Genomic DNA, 21411 nt, shown 5'->3' on the forward strand with positions numbered 1-21411 from the left:
GCACGTGCACCCTGGGAAAAAAAGATGATATTTTATTGATAAGATTCCAGCAAAGGAGGAGATCCAATTTTTTTTAAAGAACAGAGTAGAAAACTTGGAAAGAAAGTAGACAACAAAAATCTACTACTATTGCTTTCCTAGGTAGAGGAAAGAAAGCAACTAATAGTTTTCAGAAATGTGCATTTGCTCAGGGCTTATTTTAAAAATTGGGCTGAAATGTTGTGATCCCCAGAGCCCTTTGGGTATTAGTACCAATGTCCAGAAGAGCCACCATATATTTCTGGGCATGAACAATCAGAAAATAAACTTATGGAGGCTGCAAGGACATTGCCACACGTGAAATATAAAGACACTTATCTTTTTTTTCCCCCAGCACTCTCCCTTGGCTTTATTACAGGAGTGCAGGATTTACAGTGGAGTGAAGGGAAAAACTTCATAAAAATTGATATTTAATTTGCATCAGTGTCTTGCAAAGGTCAAGGATTTTCAGGGTAAAATCCAAATGCTTTCCAGTAACCAGAGAAACTCCCTGGAGTTTCTGCAGTCTTTTTTGTAACTATATTTAATGTGACTCTATTTATAATTAGTATGATTAGTATTAGCTTTTGCTGGACCAGCATCATTAGATTTTTTTTTCCTTTTAGGATTAAGCCCATGTAGCTGAGGCCAAAGTGAAAATCCAGAACTGTTGGATACACTTGGTAGATGCACCATCTGGTATCTCTTGTTCCTTTTCTAACCATCCTGTTACAGAAAAGCAAATAAGACTGGTAAGTATTAAGTGCAGAACAAATTGGGTAAACTGGTATCAGGCTATTGAAGAACTGGCATTTCATATGTATGCAGCCAGATTCTTGACTGCGTAAATTACAGTAGCTGTACTCAAGTCAATGCTGATTTACACCGAGTATCTGGCTCATGATGCATAATTTTTTTTAAAAACCTTATGTGGGGGTGAATGACACAGATTTTATTACTTTGCAGAAGCACCAGATTCAAAGCCCTAGAGAATAAGAACATAAGAGAGGCCATGCTGGGTCAGACAAATGGTCTGTCTAGCCCAGTATCCTGTCTCCTGACTGTGGCTGCTGCCAGATACTTCAGAGGGAATGAACAGCTAGGGGATGGATCTCTCAATTGTCCTTATCTAGTCCCAACTTCTGGCAGTCAGACGTTTAGGGATACCCAAAGCATGGGGTTGCAGACCTGATCACCTTGGCTAATAGCCATTGATAGATATCTTCCATATAACTGGGTTTAAAAAGCGTTAGATCTACTTTGTTGCACTGGGATGTTGTGAAGGCCAAAAGTTCACAGGGTGACTGTGCATTGTGTGAAGAATGAAGTATTCTGTTTAACCACAGAATAATCCTGGCATGGGCAGTGGTAGCACAGTCTTCCCAATGTATCTTACCCTGACCAGTGCGACCACATCTCTGAATGAACGGCTAGATCAACATCCAAGCACAGGTAGTCCTTAACCCCGTACTGAGAGAGCCATTTGGATTGTCTCAGTGCCAGGTGTTTTCTAAGCTAGTGGAAACCCCCACTAGAGGGAATAGAAGAGAATAGGGCTTATAACAGTGTATCCCCCACAGAAAGAGAAACTTAAGACCGTGTCTAAAATTTTCAAAAGGACTAAAATCCCATTTTCAAAAGTTACATATGCTCTTGTGAGCCTAAATCCCATTGGCGTTCAAAGAGATTTAGTCTTCTAAGTCACTTAGGAGCTTTTGAAAATTTGACCCTGAACCTTAGCAGGTTAAAATCACTGCAGCTCTGATGTGAATGACCCTTAATTTTTTTAAATTGAAATTTAGACATTGGAAAACTTGCCTATTGCAGCACAAGTGGCAGAAGGAGGCCTATGCCCTGTTGGAGCTGCACATTTTTCTTTGTTTCCCCACCTGCAGTTTTCTCCTCACAGTGATGCTCAGGCACTCTGGAAGGATTTTGCTGTGTGTTTGATTAAGATATTTTCCAATTGTCACAGTAGCAGCCTGTAACTTAGCAACTCTTGTCTCTGACAGGCTGGGTGAGGGAGAAATCTGAAGAAGCCCCTAGTGACATGATAAAGAAAGCAGGCAGGCCCTCACTAGAGTCTGCTAAAATCTTAGATGCCAATGACCATGCTTTGAAATGACCCTTCAAACAGATTTTCTTTTTCTAACTTAGCAGAGATTCTTAACCACATGCCAGCTTCAGAAGTTGTTTTGGAATCTTTTTTTTTTCCTGAGCCATTTTGGAGTTTCCAGAGAATGAAACAAAACTGAAGATTTGTTAACAGCTGCAAAACATAACCATCTCCTTCCCCTCCCCCACCTTCACTTCCACATTTCCTTTTAACTCTCCCAAGGTTCCAAAGTCACTAAGCAAACTTGCCTCAAACTTTCTAAAATAAATCAATATCTGAGGGTTGTAAATTTCATCCCAAAAGGAACATGTTGTAAGAAGTACAGAGGCTGCTAATAGATATGTGCACATAACCTTAACTTAGGGTGACCAGATGTCACGATATTACTGGGACTGTCCCAATATTAGGGGCTTTACCCTACACAACTAAAAACCCCCCACCCAAAAAAGTGTCCCAGTGTTTCACACTTGCTTAAGTATAGCTCTCAATAAATACAAATGATAGGGCCCCGTCCAAGAGCGCACATAAGCAGCTGGTTAACTTTAAGCACACAAGTACTCCTGCTGAAGTTGCATAGAGAAACAAAGAAGATACATAAATAGTGCAGTAAATGGAGCTACATGCCTGCTTAACTAACTGCTTAAATTATTTTCTGGACAGTGAGAAAGGTGAAGGAAAACATGGAAATAACTCAGATATTTATCCTCTTTCTTTATAGTACTTTGAAGTTGTATTAAGTGCTCTAAGAATTGTTATGATTGTTTTATGGGTCTCCATATTTAGCAGCTGATTGCAAACATGGGAAACTGAGAGGTTGTAGAGTCAATGGAAAATCAGTAAAAGGACTTCAGATAGGTAACGCTGCCTTAGTCAGACACTATGGGAGTCAGCTTTTGGAAACAGGAAGCCTCACTCTGCGCTCTTGGAGCCAGCTGCTTATTTCAGTTACCCAGGTAAGAGTAACTCTGTAGTAACCCCATTGAAATCAGTGCACTCTGGACTCATGCAGGTGTAACTCTCCTTACAGTATATTGTTTGTGTTTTCCTTTAATAAAACCTGAAGAAGCCTGAATCATTTATATGAATCTGTATTTACCACACTCAGACATTGCCACCCAAAACACGCTTTTTAAAGAAGTGTTGTGGCATAAAAATGATATAATATGCCAGAATCAAAGTCTTCTTTACTTAGAATGTGCAGCAAGTAAAGGTCTCGAATTACTTCTGCCAAAAAATCTTTTTTTTATTTGAAGGATTTCTTTGGCAGAAGACATTCTCTATTCTGAAATTTCTTATAGAATGTTCATAAGACCCTATGGGAAATAAAATAACAGAACATGCTGGAAAGCAAGAAAAAAGAGGAAAGCAAATTTCTTCTTGCAATATGTCACAATATTATTCTAATCTATGGAGGCACTCTACAGTATGATATAATGTCAGAAAATTTATTTAAGGTGAGAGAGCACCCTCGTGAGGATCAATGTTGAACTGATACAAAGATGTCAATGAAGGCTCTGTGGGAGCATAAAGTTAGGCCAATATAAAGAAAGAGCTAATGATTTGGTTCTGGCACATCTTAAACTGAAAATCACTTTGGTGTGAATAATGGCGTTTTCTGGGGAGAATAGGAAAAGGCCTGAGGTGTTTAACAAAGTGAAACATTTAACATATTCCCTGTATTTACATACAACACCAGTGTGTATTCATGGTTACGCATATTGTGTGATGGATGAATTAATACAATTAGAGGATTTCTAATCCTTATAACTATGGGGTTGCTCCTTAATGATTTAATACTATGCTGGATCTGTCTTTAGCATGATGTTTCTGTACTGTATCAACCCTAGGGTTCTGACTGGCTACCTAGCTAGGGAAAGAGGGAGAAGGCCCATTCTATTAGACACTTACCCTAAAGGCCTGCAAGTGTTAGTGGTTCCATCTACACAGCAATAAAAGATCGGTGGCACCACCACAGCTGACCCAGGAGAGCTGTCTCAGGCTTATGGGCCTCGGGCTGCAGGGCTATAAAATTGCAGTGTGCATGGTTAGACTCCAGATTGCAGCCCGAGCTCTGAGATCTCACAATGGTCTCTGAGTTCAGGCTCCAACCCAAGCATAAATGTCTATACTGCTACTTTTGACTCTGCTGTCCCAGGCCCTGAGACTAGGTGCTGCAGGTGTTTTAATCAAGGTGTAGACGCATCTTAAGAGACAATGCCAAAGCAAGTAGCCATAGTGGTTTTAGCCCACACTGCTTGGAGAAGACCAAAACTGCATGGTGCTCCATCCATTTTAATAAACCAGAAGAGTAGGAACAAAACCAGCCTGTAGTGCAAATTAACCAAAATCAAATGTAATCTGGATTGAAACCTGAAATGTGATTGATTAAAAAAAATTCAACATCTAAACATTTTTTAAATAAAATATTAAAATAGGATGTTTAGTGATTATCCTAGTTTAGCCAATGTTTTACTTACATAAAACAAATTTCATTCACTAGTTTAATGTGTTTTCCTCCAAACATCAAATATCTGGGTGTGCTCTTGTAACTCACCCGCCTTCTTGGTGTGGTCTTCTGTCCCTTCTAATGGCACTGAGACCACTTAGAAAAAGAGATTGAGGCTGCTCTACAACCTTAGCTAACAGCCAGTTGGCTTTTAGCTCAGGCGGTAGAGGCTCATGCGCTAAGCGCCAGAGGTCTCAGGTTCAATCCTGCCAATGATTGGGATCTGTTGGTGTTACACTGTCATGCTAATTATCCTGTGGTACAGCTTTTTGTTTTTAGTGTATGAAAGAGGATTGGTAGAATACCCAAGTAGAGACAGATATTACCCTATTAGAGAAGAAGGCTAAATGAGATTCTAATTCTAAATATCTGCATCTTTTTCAGATGACGTGAAACAAGGTCAGTGCTGTGTAACAGTAATAAATCAGTTATGGAAAAGAAAAGCAGGTTTAGAAACATCATTCTTACATAATTGAATGATGAGTTAGGGAAGCAAGGAATAGTGGGAAAGAATGCAAAGAAATACAAAGTAAATATGCAACCCAGGTAGTTTTAAATAGACACTGTTCAATGGCATAGATTGAAATTTAGTTTATATGGGACAAATGTATTAGTAAACTACATGAATAATTTCTCATTCATTCAAAATATGAGGAGCAGTTGCTTTTTGCAAACTGAAATCTCTGATTAACTGACTACATATCAGTGAAAAGCACAAAAGTTTTATACCTGGCTATATTTACATTTTCCCAGTTGATTATTTAAGCCCCTGTTCTACAAGATACTTAGCCCTGGGCAACAGGTCTAATCACATGCTTAGAGATAGGCATGTGCTTAGGTGTCTTGCTCAATCAGGGACTTAATCATGGTATTAATTTCTTTCATGTTACCACATTAGGCACTTTATTTTTATTTTATGTTAGTAGTGCTTATATACTGTCTTTCATCCAAGGATCTCAAAGTTTGCTAACATTAGTTTTCACAGGCAGCCTTGTGTTATGGTAGGTAGAGAATATATAGAGGTGACTTGCCCCATCATTGAAGTGCTACTTTCTCAGGGCTAAAACACAACAGCTGTACACCAGTACAGCCAAACATTTTGACAAGATACTGAACAATGTCACATGTTATAATTGAAACTACAGGAGGCTTTGAGAATGCATAATAAAGAACCAGAGTTACCAAAGTGACCAAATACCAACCTCTCTTCTAGTGTCCGATCCTGTCCTGTTGTAGTCAATGGAAGCTTTACCACTGAATTCAGTGGGTGCCGGGACCAAACCTGTGAAGATCTTTACTGACTACAAATGGGTAGGAAGATGGTTTTATGAATTACCAGAGAGGCAGCACTTTCAGCAATAGGTCCTGGGCCACTGGATCAGTAGAAATGGCGCTACCTATTGAACTGCCAAAATAACTTCCTACAGCACTTAATGCCGATGTTTCATGGAGGTCTCCTATCCAGGCAGTGGCCTAGATTGATCATAATTAACTAGTAAGGTCTAATAAGATCTCAATTCAAGGCTGAATTCCTGCAACTTTATACCATGTAATTAAAATTGTATATTGGGTGTAGAGGTTAGGGGTCAAGTTCAGGAGTGGATGGGAGAGGTTCTGTGGCCTCCAATGTTCAGGCGGTCAGACTAGATGATCACAATGGTCCCTTCTGACCTTAGCATCTATGAGTCTATTTGGGGATAAGGCTGAAAGGAGTCTTGGATACATTTCTTTTGTTAAAAGAAAAGTAATAGGTGGAATGGAGGGCCAAAAGCAGCAATAGAAATGACAGCTGCACAGCACTTGAACCAAGGAGTCCAAAAGAAACTTAGTTGGGAAACACAAAGAAATACCACATCATAAAATCAACATCTTTGCTGGAAATCTGAGACTCTCTGCAGATGTTCCAGACTTAATCCTCCACTGATAATTCCTATTTATTGTAATTACAGTTCTTTTTTTAAAAAAATGGAAATAGAAACTGCAATCTGTCTTCCAACAAAACTGCCAGAAAAGACAATTTACAATGCTTGTCCTTCATCTTTCTTTCAACAAAAAGGTAACGATTTAGGCCAGATATTTTATATGCGATTTGTATATAGCATGAAAGCACCACAATTAATCAAATGCATATTTAACTTCTCTTCACCTAGGAAGATGAAAATAAACAAGGAAGATGTGAACAATTGAACAAAATCAGTGGCCACTTCAGAAAACGTGGACCTTATATAATTTGCTAGTGACCATAGGGTGAATTGGAGATAGCTGGGGAAAGTACTAGCTAGGCTCAGGTAGCTGGTCTGAGACAGCAATAACTGCTTAGGACTCATGAAAAACATTTTTTATCTTAATTTTAGACACCCACATATTTAATGCTCAAACCCTTTTCAAGTACAAATATTTGCATGTGCAGATCAGTCATGCAGATGTGAACCTAATTTGCATCACAAACATCAGATGCTCTCCAAAATGTACATCCCTAAAGTTGGGGACCCAACAATATAGATATTCAAACTTCAGAAGCCAGTTCCAGGCTGCTTTTCAACAGGTTTTTTTGTTTACACACTGTACCTTTCATGAAACTGCATACACAATCCATATTAAAAACATTTTATAAAACTTATCAGAGTTGGCACAGTGACAAGACCACCAAAAACTGCTACAACTGAAAAAAATAAGACCCTTTCTGTTCAGCCCACCTCCTCAGAGAAAATTTGAGTAAACAGATTTTCCTATGGGCCCTGCAGGTTAACAAATGTGAATACTTTTGGAGCAAGTATGTGTAGGAGGTGAGCGAAGTGAATATCAGAGTTGAGGGCCATCAGAGAATCTTTTGCCACTCTTCTAGAAATAACAAACTGGGGACTGTAACCAGAAGCATCTCAGCTGATCAGCTGTAGTGGTAGAAGATGAAGTGACAAAACCCCGATCTTGAAACGTACCTGGAAATGAATTGGAAGTCAATGCAGGCTACGGAGAAGAGGTGTAATGTGCGTCACTCAGAAAGCACAGTGCATTCTGCATTATGGCAGCTGAATTTTATAATGCTTCTTTCAGGGTAACCCTGTGTAAAAACACTTTTTGTACTAATTTATTCAGGCAAATTGATTGAAACTGTAGTAAGAACAGAATTATCAGACAAGTACATAAACACAATTTGTAGGGGAAGAGTTAACACGGCTTTTGTAAAGGGAAATCATGCTTCACCAATCTATTAGAATTCTTTGAGGGGGTCAACAAACATGGAAAAGGGTAAGCCAGTAGATATAGTGTACTTGGACTTTCAGATTGCCTTTGACAAGGTCCCTCACCAAAGGCTCTTAAGCAGACAGAGGACCGTCCCTCTTATCCCATGAATCAGTAACTGGCTAAAAGATAGGAAACAAAGGGTAAGAATAAATGGTCCATTTTCCCAATGGAGAGAGGTAAATAGAGGTGTCCCTCAGGGTTCTGTACTGGGACCAGTGCTGTTCAATATATTCATAAATGACTGGAAAAAGGGGTAAACAGTGAGACAGCAAAGTTAACAGATGATACAAAATGACTCAAGATAGTTAAGTCCAAACCAGACTCCAGTGAGTGGGCAACAAAATGGCAGATTAAATTCAATGTTGATAAATGTAAAGTAATGCATATTTATCACATCTGAGCTATACATACAGAATGATGGGTCTAAATTAGCAATTACGACTCAAAGAGATCTTGGAAATACCGAACACATTTCCTCTGGTAGCTATTTTATTACATTTCCTGCAGATGATGCAATACACAATTATCTACCTTGTTATTATCATTATGGCCTGTGGTTCAGAACAAAGTCAAAACCACAATTTACTGGAAATAAACTGATCCCTGGTTTTGCATGTTTTATATTAGCCTAACAGGGTTAAAAACGTTCCACTAACCCCATTACCAAAGTTCATAGAGACACAATGAGAAATGCTTAGATGCACTGAATATTGCAATTTTCCATAAAAATCTTCAATTAATTGCGTAAGTCCATCTGCCATCTCTGTAGGAATACCTTCAAGCATCAATCATCCTTAGCTTTTCAAAGAGGGCAAAAGCATCTTCAACACTGCGTCTACTGAAAGGTATAATTAGTTTGTTTGACTTGAGTTAAAGATTGGAGTGCTCATGCCACGGTTTTGGGGAAAACGCAAAAGCAAATTGAATAATCACTTGTTAATTACATGTTTTCACACGGATGATGGGAAAATCAGTATTGCAGCTTTATGACTTCATCTGAAACCATGGTGGTGATGGAGAAAGAGTTTGTGTACACTATTTTTATTAAGGTTATAAAGTTGGTTCTATTTTATGGCCTGATAGAAGAAATTTAAAACTGGACTTTTTCAGAGGACACAAAACCAGCCTTTTTTTACTTTGGCCAACTATGGTTGGACAAATAACCACTTTTAGGAGACAAACCACAAAGAAGGCTACAAATCTGCAGGAAAACTATTGTATGATCTTTCCTTTATGATGGAGCGTTAAAAGGGGGATATCTGTTGTTTGTTCACTCAGGTTGTCATCTGATAGAGATTCTTCCTTTTGTTCAAGCGGTCAGGACACTGAGTTTAGATCCAAAGGTTCATGCTTTAAGTGCCAGCAGTTTCAGCAGGTAGGCTGTTAAATTTCACCCAATTCAGATAAGAGTGAAAACTAACCATTTATACCTACATTTGGTTTCCTATCTTTTAACCGGTTACTGTTCCATGAGGTCAAGTATCAGAGGGGTAACCGTTTTAGTCTGGATCTGTAAAAGCAGCAAAGAGTCCTGTGGCATCTAACAGATGTATTGGAGCATGAGCTTTCGTGGGTGAATACCCACTTCATCAGATGCATGTCCGACATGCATGCATCCAACGAAGTGGGTATTCACCCATGAAAGCTCATGCTCCAATACGTCTGTTAGTCTATAAGGTGCCACAGGACTCTTTGCTGCTGTTCCATGAGAGGACCTTTCCTCTTCTCCCATGGCTGATTACTTTGCTTAAGAGCCTTTGATGTGGGATCTTGTCAAAGTCTTTCGGAAAATCCAAGGACATTGTTTCAACTGGATCACCCTTATTCATATGCTTGTTGACACCCTCAAAGAATTCTAATAGAATTCTATTAAAATCTTCCAGTATATCTCTGCTTTTGATACTGAAGACCTTTCTCCTCTTCTTAGCATCTTATCCTCACTGAGATTAGCAATATTGTCCTATCCTGATTCTTCTTCTACCTCCTGTCCTTCAGAATCTTTCAGTGGGACTTCCTTCTCTTTCTCACTCTGTGGGGTTCCCCAGGGTCCTTGGCCCTCTGCTCTTCTTACTTTAGAACCTATCTTGGAGTGGGAAGGAAAGAGGGCATGCCACATCAGCTCTCACAGTATCAGCTATCCTCTCTAGATTGATGACTCATCAATCTATCTGTTCACCATAACCTGTCTCTATGACATGTCCTCTTGGATGTCATGTCATCATTTTAATCTTAATATGTCCAGAGCAGAAGTCTTTATCTTTCCTCACAAATGTTCTCTCTCTAACTCCTTCACTATTTTTGTTAACAATGGTACCATCCTTTCCATCACTCAGGCCCACAGTCTCAGGGTTATTTTTGACTCCACTCAAATGGCATAAGTGAGGAACCGATTAGCAATATTATTTTTACCTCATTTAAATCCTTTCTTGTCTTCCATTAGCAACAATCTCCCCACTCTTCCTCCCACCAAGAAGATAAGCAGACAACCTCTCTGAGTCTTCTTGTTCACAGATTGGCTATAAACATGCACTAATTTCCCCTTTGTTAAGGTGATATAATAAGAGTGATAATCTTTCTAGCTATTTTCCTGCATAAAGCAAGTCCAACAGAGTTTCAGCTCATGCGACTTTATAGAATGTACTTTACTTAGAGTAAAAGCAGCAAAGAGTCCTGTGGCACCTTATAGACTAACAGACGTATTGGAGCATGAGCTTTTGTGGGTGAATACCCACTTTGCTGCTTTTACAGATCCAGACTAACACGGCTAACCCTCTGATACTTTGCTTATAGTATGGAAGATACTCTATATGAAACTGCCAGGCTATTTCATTGAGAACAGATTCTTTCAGGAATGAAAATGCCTACCATCATCGTGTCATATAAGAACAATTAGCCTCCTGAAAGTCTGACTGATACACCTGCATTTTCCTTAGACATTTTGTACAGTAACTGCACGTACATTTTCTTCATATTACTGCAAGGAGTTTTTCTCTGAAGTTAAAGTTACTTCTTTTTGCTTAACTGAATCCTTCTTGTTCCTTGCTCTTCATCAGTTATCTTTCATCAGTACCCTCCTTCTTGTTTTAATGTCAGTGTGGTTGGTCCTTATGGCCTTTTTACACTCTTCCTACTTCCAGGTGACATGGTTTTTAATCCAGTGATGTGATGTAATTGATTCTCCAGCACCTCTGCTCCGTATGCTAAAGATTCAATAAAGAGGGCAAGGATTGTCCCCTAACTCTCTTTACTGAAGATGTGGCCTTTTAATCTTCAGTGAAAACTAACTGCATAGGGGATTACTTTTTGACCCATCAAATGGTTCACTCTTGTGAATGTGATTATGCTCTGAAGCATGATTGTACCGTAAAAGTGATGGACACCTGGGGTGAAATCCTGGCCCCATTGAAATCAATGGAAAAAGTCCCATTTACTTCAACTGCGCCAGGATTTCAGCCCAGCACTGTAACTACTACGCAGATATTAGCCTTAGAATTACAATAATTATAATCTAAGACTCATGAGGAAAGGTCAAAGTCTTGAAAACTTTGTACGGGTGCAGTAGTGTGCGCACACGATCACAAAGCAGGATCGCCTAGTGCTTAGGACAGGGAACCTACAGTTAGTGGACTGTCCTCTCTAACATCATCCCATGTTGCACTCAGGATGGGCAGTGTCAACTAGTGCCAAGCCGCTAGGGGAGCAGAAGAGGTGGGGCAGCATAGAGCTTGTACAGAGGCACGATCTCTGCCTGATGTCCTTGTATGTCCAGCAGATCCCCTGAGATCCATGAGTTTGCAGGACTAAACCACCTGCTTTTGCCATGGCTCAATTATCACCTCCACCCACCCCATTGGAAGAATTTGGAAGTGACCCTCCATTGGTTTTCCTGAGGGACAGGGATGATTATGAAGATTGTCTACAATAATAGAATATTCTGAAAATAAATTTACGTGTTTGTTTTTCCACACATCCACCTCTGTTCAGTACAGAAGGGTAAATGTACAGAAAAATGTTAAGTATAAAGGGAAGAATGAGTCTCCAAGGAATCATTTTCAGAGGAAAATCAATAGTAACGTCTGACATCAAAACACTTGAGTCTTGCCAAGCCTTTTACAAAGGTGTGAATTGCTAATCTAACTTCAGTGCAGGACTGGATGTTTTGACAACGATTTGAAAAAAAGCAAAAGATGCTTTACGAAGAAGAGAAACAAATGAGGTTTGCTACCACATGCAGTAACCAAACTAAAGGTATGTCAGCTCGAAGAGACTCGCGCTAGCTTTCAGATAGCTGGGGTGCTACAAATAGAATGTAACAGGGGAAGCCTGAGCATGGGGAGGGGCTAGCCACCCCAAGTGTGTACCCATCAGAGAGTAGGTATGGACTTGTGGCCCAGTGGCAGCTAGCCTCTCCCACCGCTTGTACTGCCATGGCTTCATTCTATTTGTAGTGCACTAGCTTAATGGGAGCTAGCACGGTTATGTCTCTGTGACATGGGCATCATACACCCAGCATGAAGTGTAGACATACCCTATAAGACAAAGAAATCTCCATCTCTCACAATCTTTTTTTAATCCTCTGTCTCCATGTAAAAAAAATGACTTCCAGAACAATAATGGTGTTTACAATGCTGTACCATTCCTTACATTGTGGATATACACCAAATATTTCAAATACTATTTTTATTAAAGATAAACACAAATGTTAACAGTACAAGTTGTTTTCTTACATAAGTAGAAAAAGAGAAGGTGTCAAATATACAAGAAAAGGGAATATAATGGAGCTGGGTGTGACAAATCTAAATATTCAGCTATTAATGTTATTTAACGTATTATCTGGGTTCACTATCTGCAAATGAAGTACATTTCCAAGATCACATTATACTCATATAATTGATAATCTGTCACACAACAAACGATTGTGTTGCAGCAATTTCTGAGGCTGCATTTTCAAGAACAGATTTTATATTTGTGCTCTGTTTTCCATTTGCAATAATTTATGCTAACATCACTGAATGTGGGCTTCCAACGGAACCTACAGATCAGGTACTTGGACATCTGCATTTTTGTTATTTGTTGATGCAAATATAAATGCTGGGTCTGAGTACACTTCAAGTATAATATTGTAATTAACGAAGGAAGTTGTTGTTTTGATCAATTTTAATTGGCTACAGCAGTGTTCTGTTTCACATTTTGCAAAACGGCAAAAAGGAAGGACCATTCAGTGGGGTCATTTGCTTTCACCAGTTCTACGCACATAAGAATCTGCTTTCATATTCCAGTGATTATTTCTCCTGGTTATAGAATAACAGAGACTGCTGTTAATCTTTCATGATCCTCATTACTGAAGGGATAAGGACTAATACTGAATAATCTAGCTAATTGTATTTTTGTGACATTGGTTAAGTGATCATCGCAGCCTAGCTGCAAGGATATTTTGCTAATATTTTAATGTCCAGATCAAAGGATTTGGGGAAGATGCTTTTGGTGAATACACAAGTAATAATAACTAAAAATGGCTTGCAAAGTTCCTGAGAATGTTGCTTGTATATTTCCACCAGTAGGTCATCAGGCCTAGAGCTTTTCTTGGGCATAGTGCTGTTACAGATGCCTCCACCTAGGAGGATTTGATATTCCAGTGATGGTAGAACGTATGTTTATCTTGATTGTTACTGTAAATTTGAATGGATTGTTGCAGTTTTTTATAGTATCAAAATATGTTTTGTTAATTTCTATGGGGTTATATTTGGTTGCAGCATCGTTCAGTGATATGTCAGGTACTGTACAGTATGTACACTTTTGTGCTGCCTGAGAAGTCTTGGTAAGAGTCCCCAGTTTTGTCTGCCCACTTATAACCTGGGCTTTGGGCAGGTAGATTTGGTTCTTTTGGAAACCAATTTCTAAGTTAGGTTGGTAAAGGAGTGTCCTACCCCTTTGAAAGACAGCCTGGGATTCTCAACAAAAACAGCCTGGATGCAATTAAGATGGCTTCTGGCTCTGTGCAAGGGCTGGCCTATTTCAACAGGAACAGGAGGGAGCGGGAAGAAGCCATCTGGGTTGCAAGGGTTGGTGATCTCTCTCCTGCTCTAGAAGACTAGCTTGACCAGGTGCAGAAATTTTGGTCTTGGACACTGCTATTCCAAGTTCTCCTTCCCTGAGGGTTTATTAAAGGAGACACAATTATTTTGATTACTTTGTTTTGGTTCCTTATTGCCCCAGTATGTGAACGTGAATTTACTGATGCCCAATTGGGAAAAGTAAGGCAGGGTTCAACTGCAGTGCCACGCTTAGCCACAGGGACAACTCACACTTTTGCAAGGTGTTTCTAGGATTTTTTGACAGATTATTTTTTTTTAAGTTTCCTAAAGTTAGGCTCCTAAATCTATATTCTGGCACCTAAGTAAGTTGCCTGATTTTCAAAAGCACTAAGTACTAAGCAGCCCACATTTTAAAATCTTGGCCTTTGTGTTTTCTGGTGTTTGAGGAAAGATGGAAGGGGAACAAGCCTAATCTGAAAAAGATGGAGGGTTTGGCATGATTCTATACTACTTTATAGTTGAGAGGTGCTCCAGTGGCACAATCAGCTAGTCCATGAACGTATAAAGCTGTACTGGGTGGAGCAATGCCAAGGCTGTGAGTGTAAGTCTCTCCTGGAACACAAGATTTTAATTCAGAGAATTAGCATGACCTGTAATGCAGGTGGTCAGAATAGATGATCACCGTGGTCCTTTCTGGTCTTATGCTATGAACATATTACTCTTTTTTTTAATGCTGTATACAAGATTAAGTTATTCCAGATCATCGCTTTGAAAACTTCCCGTCTAATGTCACAATTGGTGTCCGATAGTTTTATTGAAAATATAGTTTGATTTGAGAATGAAGGGAATTATTAAAGTGAGACCTTTCAGAAGTAAGCGATTATAGAATCCAAGCTGATCTTGTGAAAAGGGGATGCTAAATCTAATTTTCATTAGGACAAGAGAAAGTGTGACCCTATGTTCCACTTTCAGTATATATGATACTGTCTTGAAATTCTGTGGGAATTAAAAATCTATTTAAGTGAAAGTCACTAACATTAGAGTAGCATGCGTGTTGTTTAATTAAAGGGTTAATAAGTCACTTTAAATGTTTGATGCATGTGTTTATAGACTTATAGTTTTCTGATTCTTCACCTGACTATTATTAAAGAGCAATCTAGATCCTGGTTTCTGGGAGTTTCCATTATTCAGATATGTTTAACCATTATAATATTGCTTAAAAATGCACCAGCACAATTGTAATAGGGAAAAGATTTCCTGCAGAGGGCATTAGGAGTGATTATAAATTACTTGGGTCTGCCTCAAACATTGTTGGTCCTAAACAAATCTATAGCTACCCCTATGGCATCATATATGCTAATTCTATATTAGAGTAAAATATATGACCTATTCTAGAACATAATGAAGTGTATGGGAGACATTGGCACTCTGAAGCCAAATATGTATTTCCTCATTTTTCCATATTACCTTTCATTTTAATATTGTAATGTAGTGAGTACATTACAAGACAAACTGTCTTTGGATGGCCTCTTGTGGTAAAACTCAACTATTGCATTTAAAATCTGGATGGATTTTATGGACGTATTCTATTGATCCACCTTCCAAACCCTCATGCGTGGTTTGTAAAGTTACAGAAAATAAATGTTCATATAAAGTGGCTTTTGAAAACCACAAAAACATGGAAGGGTCAAAACATCTACAGCATAAATGTACGTGTATGAGCATGTAACTCAAATGTCAAGAACTGTGTTTTTGAAGATGGGATTGTGTGGAGATGAGAATGTTAAATGTAGTTGAAAATAAAACTGAAATCGGGACTAAAAGCACCCTATATAGTTTGATTCCTTCTTTTGTTCTTTACTTACTTTATATTCTCTGTCTACAGCCACAATACAAGATCACAACTTTGTTTCCTGCAACAGCTTAGTGCAGAAGTACAAATCTTCCTGATTCTATCTGCTTTTAATAGGGAGTGAAATGTGACAACTTGTCTGTGATGGGTGTGATGCACTGAACCTCAGAAGTAGCATCCTATAAACCCCTATATTCATCATTTGTATATGGCTGTGATACAAAGCATGCCATGTAAGATACCATATGCTGAAACTCATTTTTCTGTCAAAATATGTATCTCCTTAGTGTGTATGGGCTGGTCTACACTGGGGGGGGGTATTGATCTAAGATACGCAACTTCAGCTACGTGAATAGCGTAGCTGAAGTCGAAGTATCTTAGATCGATTTACCTCGGGTCCTCACAGCGTGGGATCGACGTCCACGGCTTCCCGAGTCGACTCCGCTACCGCCGCTCGCTCTGGTGGAGTTCCGGAGTCGATGGGAGCGCGTTCGGGGATTGATATTGATCCCCGAAAAATCGATCGCTACCCGCCGATATGGCGGGTAGTCTGGACGTACCCTATGAAGTTGAGATTTTTCTATCTGTTACTGAAATATGTTGTGAATTTGGAAGATGCCTAGCTCTCCAGTGACAACAAAGATGGTGACCCACATCCAAACAGGCATTAAGCGACCATCACGAGCCATTGACCAGCATGGGAATTGTAAACAAAAGATTTACAATTCTGTGAGAGACCGTTGTGCAAGCACCACACAATGAGAATTGCTCAGCTCTATGATTCAGTTGCACAAACACCACACAATGGGGATTGCTCAAGTTGGTGACACAACAAGGCCCACCAGGACGTGTTTGGGCCAGTACCTGGAACTCGAATTGAGAGTATAAAATAAGAGACAGTGGCATCATGAGACCACCTCTCTTCTCCCCAACCTATGCTGAAGGCAACACGAGTGCTGGGAAGACAGACTTTGAACTGAGGAGACTGGTCCCAGGCTGAGAAGGAAATTCAGGAACAATAACATGCCTGCAACATCCAGTGGGGTGAGAAAAGCCGTTTGATTCAAATCTTGTTTAGTCTAATAGAGTTTAGTATTTTGACTGCAGTTTTACTTTTTATTTTCTTAGGCAAAGAGGTCAAAGATAGTTACCTATCACTTATAATAACTTAAAATCCATCTTTCTGTAGTTAATGAGCTTATTTAAATGTTTTATCTTTATCAATGAGTTTGTCTGACATGCTTGGGGAATCTGTTCAGATTACATGGGTTGGTGCATGTCCACTATCCTTTGACGAAGTGGTGAACTAACTAATAAGCTTACATTGTTGGAGAGAAGGTCTTGAGCAGTGTAAAACAATACATTTCTGGGGTGCAAGGCTGGGGGTTGGGGATATTTATTGGTGTCTCCCTCTGTATAGTCCATGAATAGTTTAGAGAGCACTCATGCAATTTAGCGGGGTGTGTCTCTGTATGCTGGTGGCTGAGTGAAAACAGGACCTGGAGGTGTTTTCTCTTGACACTAGCAAAGCATGGTGAGAGCCCAGGCTGGAGAGTTAAAGGGGCACAGCAGTCCCACAGTTGCAGGCTGTAACCCAGGAATGCCTGTCACAGATGGAGTTTACTCCCCACAATGTCCCTGCAATAGTTGAATTGGGCCAAGTGGGCCCAATCAGCCAGTTAGGCTGCAATTTGGGAGAATTAGGCCTTGGTGGGGGGGACCTTACTTAGGGGAATCTCACCTGTGTGAGATAAAGACAGGACATTGGAAGCTAGAGGGAGGTAGTCTGCAGTCACTCCCTGGGAAGAGGGAGGTTTTGGGGGGACTATAAAGACAAGTAGCCCATGGTTACTCCCTGGGAGAAGGGGGTTGAGAGGCTGGCAAACCCAGGGGAATGGGGAGGGCCAGTAGTTAAGGAAGAGGCTCAGGGAAAGGTGGCAAGGTGCAGGAGGGAACCACACCTGGGCTGCTGTTTAGAGGAGTTCCGGAGCTAGAACCCAGGTACAGGGCAGACCTGGGTTCCCCTACCAGCCACTGAAAGAGTGGCAGCTGGGGCAGTGAAATGGGAGGACTGCCTCAAACCACTTGTGAGCGAGGACTTTGATACACATCCCCGGAAGGGAAAACCACACAGAGACCTGTCCGGAGGACTTAGTCATGAAGCAGACGAGGCTGCAGTTCCTGGAGCTGGGGAGAAAAAAACAGGGTTAAACTGTAGAAAGGGGCATTGGCCATGCAGAGCTAACCCCCAGAATGACCAGGAGGAGGTGCCATCTTGTGGTGAGTAGATCACACTGTCGTATTTAGTTGCAGTGTAATTCTCATCACGGTTATGGGGGGAGTGGTGTATCGTTGCTATGAAGACTGCCCGAGGAATTGATTTCTCCTGGCAAGAAAAGTAAACTTTACTTGTTGATGGTAAATGCTACACTACTATGTGAACTATTTTCATTTCCATATCATCATTGTCATTTAGTTAATGAATAATAAACATTCAATTAAAAATTAACTGAATAATTAACTCAAAGTTTACATTTTAATGCAGAAACACTAGCTATTAGTATAGAGAGGGTTCCAGTTTGTGACAGCAACATGCTGCTTGCTGCTGATATAACACATAGGCTTAATGTACTAATGATCCAAGAGATGGAAAGAACCAGCAAAATGGTATGTGATATTTTTTAAATTAAATTTTATACTTATCACCAACTTTCCAAAAAGGAAATCAGGGTTAATGAATCAACAGACAAGTATATTAAAATTGTTTGAGAAGGAAATAACTATTAAGACCCATTATTCTAACACATGGAGAGCAAATAGAAAGGCAGGAACACAGCTGGACAATTATTTCATAAGGAAACAGCATGACAGAATGTTTTTTTAACAGGATAATTGAGTAGCCTTGAGATTAGGGAACAGTCAAGGTATTTTCCAGGGTATTTTTTAAAAAGAGAATGTTTCCATAAATTGCAGACGTCAATCTTGTGAATCTTAGACTCATACTGTCAGTTCCTTTGCTCAGTTTCAGAAAGAGACATCTCTTGAATTGCAGCTGCAAAGTGAACAGAAGTGGCTTTAAATCCAAAAGGATTTCCTAAAAAGCCATCTGGATCAGGAAGACACAGCACACCGAAGAAGACGGAAAACGGTTGGTAGGAAGCAATGTTTATACAACAAAAGGATTTGTGGCAAAATAAAGCCTAGCCAGTGCATACCAATCCCCAGCTTCTCGTAGGAGTTATTGTATGAAACGGGTGAGAAGTGGAAGTGGAGCTAAGCACATGAGAAGCAATGAGTTTTTCAATTAAAGAGTACCTAGAGCAATCACTACCCATGTGTCAAATAGCGTATGTAGGATTTTTGTTTTCGATATTGTTGGTTAGATTAACTCTAGCAACTTTCCTTTGCGCTTTTTGTGCTTACACTAGGATTTTGTCAGATACTGTATCAAAAGGTTTTAAGTTACCTGGCTGGAGGATAAAATTGAACAGACGTGGATGGAATGCTCTGATCTGGTGCATACAGGGCAACATTTGGAAGTCATCTCTGCTTGAGTCTAGTGCCTCCCTGGGGATACTTGGAGATATTTTGGACCCTGTATCTTCCTGTCCATAAGGTTGTGCTACTAGTATGTAATACTCTTGAATGTCCAGGTACTATTGGATAATCATGTCTAAGTGTCTAAGAAGACTACCTCCCACCCCCACATTTTTATATGGCCTGGAGACTGATGGCTTTGTTGCTATAATCTAGCCTTAAATTACTACAAAAGACTATATTTGGGACCACATTTCAAATAAACAAAGCATCTGGAATTGATGCAGAATATAGCAGGTCTCATATCACCTGGTGTATCTTTTCATAGTTGTGGTCAGCAGAAGCACTCCAACTGAAGTCCCCTTGGTATGAAAGAGGGAGCTGCTGGAAGGGATCCTCCTATGAAGAACCCTCACTTTTGGGACATGCTATCCACATTGGTCCAAAAATTGCCTAACGGTGTTGACTTTCAGGGAACATTGCAAAGCTAATCTTTTTACCCAGGGAGCAATGTGATGAGGGCTGGCATTTGTGACTGAGGCAGGGTCTTGTTGCCATTTTCATGAGGAGAAACTCCTGGTTTTCTTTCTTTGCATTGTATTTTTAACCATGTTAAAGATGACTAAAGCTCTGGATGGGCATTTTTAAAATGGGTTATAAATGTACATAAACAAAAAGCCTGAGATGTCTCATAGTTTTGGATGAGAATGCCACACTTGGGTCTGAGACACTCTGTTTATTAATTCAAACCTTGTTTTAACCACAAGCATTCCTTGTGATTACAATTCTTATTAAAGTAAGAAATGAAAGAGAAAAAAGCAGTGGCCTGTTACCTTCTCCTGGAGATAGGTGGGTCATGATGGAGCTTCATAGGAGAAATCCAACTGTCTCTTACAACCTTCCACATATTATACACATCCAAATTAGATATTCATTAGCTCTTTTCCAATCACCATTATCTAACTCATACAAGACATGTGTGAATTTTGAATGACAATTTTTGCTGTCTTTGCTATATTCATGTTAATATTTCTTTTTGATTGGTTTATTACCACTGCTTAGGCACTCATTGTACATATTTTGGCCAGGTCACTTTGACCTGTTTCTCTGCATAGGAAGTTTGTGCCTGTTTTTCTCTAATTGCGTCTTGAGATCGCATTTTATGTATCTGTTGTCTGCCAGTAACTCCATTCCATGTAATATTCTCCCACTTAGGCACGTTGTGTGGCTATACAGCACCTATAAACAAGTTTACTTAATAACAAGGTCACTAAGGCAACATTTCACTCAAACTAGACCAAAGCTAGCCTTACTGTCCAAACTTAGGCATTAGACACAATCCTTTAAAAATAAATTGTCTATGCCAGGCAATAGATCAACCCGAGCAAGAACAAAAGGAGTCTTGGGAGCTATGGCTGTCCCTCAGACAAAAAAGACATTGTTGTGCCCATCAACTGAGGGAAGGAGTACATCACAGCTCAGACAGGATTTAAACCCCCAGGTTTAAGAGTTCACCATAGCAGTTAGCGTGAGGCCCCACTGTACAGGGTGTGTGTGGGGGATGTGGTTTTTGGGGGGGTTTTTTGTTTGTTTTTGTTTTTTGAAGGAACATCCAAATTAAAGTGGGTGGTTTTTCTTTTGTTTTCTTTTTTTTTTTTTGTTCTTCCTCACCGCAAAACTAGAGCAGAAGATATGTTTGAAGCTTGGAGGAAATAGCACATTGGACATTCGCTGGGTTCTATGTTGTTGCCAAAGCCACTAAGAAGGAACTGAGGGAGTTCCCCACCCCACCCTTCGTGCCTTTGCATTGGAGCATGAGTCAGCATAAGACACGTGTGCAACCCCAAGGGCTACTGTTGTTATTTTTTAAAATCTGATATTGTATGCTTGAGATAAGTGCACATCAACAGTGGGTTCTACTCTGGCCCTTATGGGAAGAACCCACAGTAAACCTAAATCTATTGCATATCATTTTCCATGTACTGGTCCTTTTGTTAAGTTTTCCTGGAAGAGAATGGCCATTATCATGAACTTTATTTCTCTATTTCTAATTTTACAAATATTTTTTATATTTTAGATACTATTGAATAGTTCTGCTTTA

At 39.7% G+C, this 21411-nt stretch overlaps 1 long non-coding RNA gene across 1 annotated transcript; it reads left to right on the top strand.

The window, feature by feature from the left end:
- The first annotated feature begins 649 nt into the window (after positions 1-649).
- LOC123378018 lies at positions 650-20218 on the top strand. Its single transcript, XR_006582424.1, has 3 exons — positions 650-770; positions 16718-16817; positions 18796-20218. It is a non-coding gene; the product is annotated as an uncharacterized LOC123378018 (long non-coding RNA).
- Positions 20219-21411: the final 1193 nt, after the last annotated feature.

This window comes from Mauremys mutica, chromosome 9 (genome assembly GCF_020497125.1).
Source record: "Mauremys mutica isolate MM-2020 ecotype Southern chromosome 9, ASM2049712v1, whole genome shotgun sequence".
In the NCBI taxonomy this organism is placed as follows: Eukaryota; Metazoa; Chordata; order Testudines; family Geoemydidae; genus Mauremys; species Mauremys mutica.